This window comes from Balaenoptera physalus (genome assembly GCF_965194825.1).
Source record: "Balaenoptera physalus genome assembly, chromosome: 4".
Lineage (NCBI taxonomy): Eukaryota > Metazoa > Chordata > Mammalia > Artiodactyla > Balaenopteridae > Balaenoptera > Balaenoptera physalus.
Window position 1 is genome coordinate 100,053,657 of NC_138891.1, and position 5,196 is coordinate 100,058,852.

Below are 5,196 nucleotides of genomic sequence, written 5' to 3' on the forward strand. Positions count from 1 at the left end.
ACAATTCAACTCATAACAATACAGTCTGTTGAAATTGAATGGAATTGCTACTCAGCGAACGTTGCTGAGCTACTCACGCCCAAACATTCTGACCGGGACTTTTCACCAGCTCATCTAGGGCCCACCTTTGCTTGGTGTGCTGCTTACCGCAAGTTAGGATCCAACTGTGTGTTTAAAATTAGTGGTCTTGAGGTATGTGCTGGTGGGGCTTGCTGTTTTTCTTTCTGCCCTTTCTGAGTTTCATGTGCAAGTGAGACGGCTCAAAAATTAATGACAATGGTGTGCTTGTGTTGTACTCTAAGTCATAAGATTGTGGCTTCAGGCAGAGCTGCAAGAGTTGAAAAATCGCAGAACAAAAATGATTGCATATTTTTGGAAATTTCGTTGTAAAATAGACAACTTTGTGTTTTGTAATTACTACATTCTTATCCAAAGTTGCTAATAATGTTTTTTCTTTTACATTAAGCATCCTCCTTTCTTTAAAAATAAGAGCTAAACATAATTCCTAATTATATATCTTCTAATTATGTGAAAATGTCTACATTTCAAAAAAGGTTTTATATGGCTAAAATGCAAGAGGATACAAAAATTATAGTATTATTTAAGGACTCTGGAGGCATTTTGATCCACTTAGCCATATGCAAACATATGGAAACATTTGCTTTTTTAGACCTGCAAAATCAGAAACATATGAATTTGCAAAATGACACATCTCAATGTAGTTAAAACTCTGTTCGCCATTTTATAATTATCACCCAAGCAGCCCAGTACTACTGCTTATACTACTACTAATGCTGATACTACTACTAGTAATGATAACAGTTGATGTTTATTGAGCATATATTGTGTGTCAGGCACTGTTCCAAGTGCTTTGCCATGTTTTGATTAATTTCACTTCCACAACAACTCAGTGAGGTAAATACCATTATCGATAATTAAAGAAACTGCGGCCCAGAGCTTAACATTACACAGTAATGGCAAAGCCAGAATTCAAATCTGGACTCAGAGCTCTTCCTCTTAATCATTAAAAAAATCTTCCTGGGCAGAACATTCCAAAGTCTATGCCACAGAACACCAATTTTATTAAAAGCTCCTGAAAAAAAGAAAAAAGGAAAACATTTACGTACTTAAATACATGTGGGAATTGCTGCTATCTATGTAGACTCATAATGTAGTCTATATTAAAAATTGTGAGAATTTTCCCAGAAAAGAAACCTGTATACAGAATGTAAGATTGAGGTTTCAGCTAAGCACAAGATAAAATAAATGCAAAATTCCCAAGGGAGTTGCTAAGTCATCATATACAGACTGTACAAGCATAGTATCTGGCAAGCTAGTCCATAACTTGGATTTTTTTCAGAGACTAGAGAGGTTTTGTAAGATTTTCTTGGGAGAGACTAGTAGCTGTGCTATGGGGCCCCAAACTTTTCCACTTGGGAAATTTGCTACCTCCTATACCAGCCTAGTGAGCAAGGGCTTAATGGGACTACTTGAAGAGCTTAATGTATGTCCCCATATGCTGGGGACACTGCAGGCTAGAATTGCTTCTCTCCTGGGAAATGTAGAAGCAAAAGTTGGCACATCATCACTTTGATGCCCAATCTGTATGGAGCCAAATATGTATGGGGACAAAGGTTTCATTGCTTCCCCTAGATCAAGGGTGGGCTGGTGTGGAGTCTCCCAGTTGATGGACTAGGGGATAAGGGGGGTAGACATCCTGAGGGAATGAGGAGTATCCCTCAGATCTTGAGAGTTGATGCTGGAGAGGTCCCCTATGATGGAATGTTCAAAGAACCCCTAACATTGGCCCATATGAGTCACCTTCACCATCTCCCATCCCCAAAGAACATGAAGTCATTCAGCAAAGTAAGGACAAAAATCCCCTTATCTTTTCTCCCTGCTTTCACCCACGATTGCTAGATAAAATACAAGGTCTTCAGTTAAATTTGAATTTCAGGTGTACAATGAACGCTTTTTATTATACATATATCCCATGCAATATTTGGGACATGTTTATATTAAAAAATATTTGCTATTCATCAGAATTTCAAATTTAACTAGGCCTCCCATATTTTTATCTGTTAAATCTGGCAAGCTTATCCCACCCCACCTTTCCCCAAAAAGCTGGCGAGTAGGTGAATGGTGAGAAGAAAGAAAGAACAGAAGTTATTATGTTTTCTGAATTAATGCTCTGATTCGAGATTTAAAGCGCCTCCCCCCAAATAAGTAGAAAAGTCAAGAGACCTGCCAAGGTCTTCAGGCAGGGGCAGGGGACAATTACCATAATGAATAAATTTGAAAAGATTAGAGAAGAATAAAAAATAAAAATTATATTTTGAGTACACCGCAAATCTTCTTTGTTAGAGGATCCAGGTCTATTTTACTGACTTTATTGAGCTGTTCCTCTCCAGGACCATAATAACTATTAGCTTTTCCTGGAATTTGTGCTCTTTGGAACACATTTTGGGAAATTCTACTTTGTTTTATAACTTTGTGGTGTAATTAACTAAAGTGGTATACTGGAGAATTCTGGCAAAACTGCTGGGACAACTTTGAGATCCTTTAAGGTTTCAAAGAAAACCCAAATCAAACGGGCTTAAACAACAAGAGAAGACAACAAACGGACTTAGGTTCAGGTGACTGGAAAGTCCAGACGTAGGGAGGAGTTAGGGTTCATTGATTTAGCAGCTTGGCCATGCCAGTAAGAACTCAGTTTTTAAATTGGCTGCAAGTTTCAATAGAGCCCGGATGGGAGAGAGCAAGGCTGAGCCGGTGTTCTGAATAGCCTGGTTGGCTGGTCACATGCTCACCGTGTGGTGACTGTGGCCAGGGGCTGGAAGGTACTGAGGACCTGAAGTCTGTGAAGGCTTTTCCATGGGGCTGAGAGTGGGTTCAACTTTTACCAAAACGCATGAGCTGTGCTTTGGGAAGAAGCAGACAGATGACTGCCTGGGGGTGGGAGTAAAGCTTGTGAATGGTTGCTGGCTCAATCAACAAATGTCCAGTACAGCTGGGAATTTAAGTTTCTGTCATTGACTGCAGGCAGAGGTGATGCTCAAAACTATTTAACAACCTATACCATCGTGGGCACCACTTCTGTCTGTGCAGGAGCCTGTCTCCCAAAGCCCTCCTGCTTACAAAGTGTTAACCCTTGAGTTGGTTGATGTTGAAGGGTCCAGGAGCTCCTGGAGAAGGTGACAGAAGGCCATGGAAGGTGAGCACTCAGAGCTACGGACAGTGGCTACGTACCACCTGGAACTGAAATGTATCACTATCTTAACAGCATTTATAATTGTACCCATGTGTACAGGCTCAATGAGTTTTTTAAAAACGCGAGGGATTTTTGCTTCTGAATAAGACCCTTCACTTAATTTCCTCATTTGAAAAATGAGTGGGTTGAAGTAGATGATTTACAATTCCTTTGAAAGAAATGTTTGTGTTGTATTCTATAAAAAATTATATAAATAAGCCTTTAATTCGATCTACCATGCACATTGTGATATGTCTGTATTAAACAGAATATTATAAATTTTATAATTATAAACAGAATGTTATAAATTTTAAAATGCAGAGAACCAAATTTCCATTTGAAATTTGGCACATGAAATTTAACTGACTTTGAGTCTGAATTTAACTAGATTTTTACATTGAAAATTTCAAATACATTATTTCTAAAGGTCATGCTTTCATTGTTTCTCACTTTCTGTGTTTTGCAGTAAAGCAAGGGAAAAAAACCAATCATTTAACATGTTAAAAAACTCATGTTTTTTAACATGTTAAAACTCCTAGAGGAAAACATAGGCAGACAAAAATAGCAGTAATATTTTTTTGAAGTCTCCTAAAGGAAAAGATACAAAAGCAAAAATAAACAAATGAGACCTAATTAAACTTAAAAGCTTTTGCACATCAAAGGAAACCATTGACAAAACAAAAAGACAGCCTACTGAATGGGAGAAAATATTTGCAAATGATATGACTGATAAGAGGTTAATATGCAACATATATGAACAGCTCATACAACTCAACATCAAAAAAAAAAAAAAACCCGATTAAAAAATGGGCAGAAGAACTGAATAAACATTTTTCCAAAGACGAAATGCAGATGGCCAACAGGCACATGAAAGATGCTCAACATCACTAATCATCAGGGAAGTGCAAATCAAAACCACAAGGAGGGCTTCCCTGGTGGCGCAGTGGTTAAGAACACACCTGCCAATGCAGGGGACACGGGTTCGAGCCCTGGTCCGGGAAGATCCCACATGCCGCAGAGCAGCTAAGCTCGTGCGCCACAACTACTGAGCCTGTGCTTTAGAGCCCGCGAGCCACAACTACTGAGCCCCTGCGAGCCACAACTATTGAAGCCCGTGTGCCTAGAGCCCGTGCTCCGCAACAAAGACAAGCCACCGCAATAAGAAGCCCGCACATTGCAACGAAGAGTAGCCCCACTCACTGCGACTAGAGAAAGCCCGCACAGGATAACAAAGACACAATGCAGCCAAAAATAAAATAAATGAATAAATAAATGTATAAATAAATAATAATACTTAAAAATAAAAAACGCAAGGAGATATCACCACATCTGTCAGAATGGCTATCATCAAAAAGAAGACAAATAAAAAATGTTGTCAAAGATGTGGAGAAAAGGGAACCCTTGTATACTCTTGGTGGGAATGTAAATTGGCTCAGCCACTGTGGAAAACAGTATGGAGGTTTCTCAAAAAACTAAAAATAGAACTACCATATGACCCAGCAATTCCACTCTTGGGTATATATCTGAAAAAAACAAAAACATTAATTTGAAAAGATCATGCAACCCAATGTTCTCTGCAGCATTATTTACAATTGCCAAGGTATAGAAGCAACCTAAATATCCATCAACAGATGAATGGATTAAAGAAGATGTGGTATATATATATATATATATATATACATATATATTTATGCAATTGAATACTACTCAGCCATAGAAAAGAATGAAATTTTTCCATTTGCAGCAACATGGATGGACTTGGAGGGCATTATGCTAAGTGAAATAAGTCAGACAGAGAAAGACAAATATATATCACTTACATGTGGATCTAAAAAATATAACAAGCTAGTGAATAAAACAACAAAGAAGCAAACTCACTGATATAGAGAACAAACTAGTGGTTACTAGTGAGGAGAGGGAAGGGGGGAGGGGCAAGTTGGGGGGGG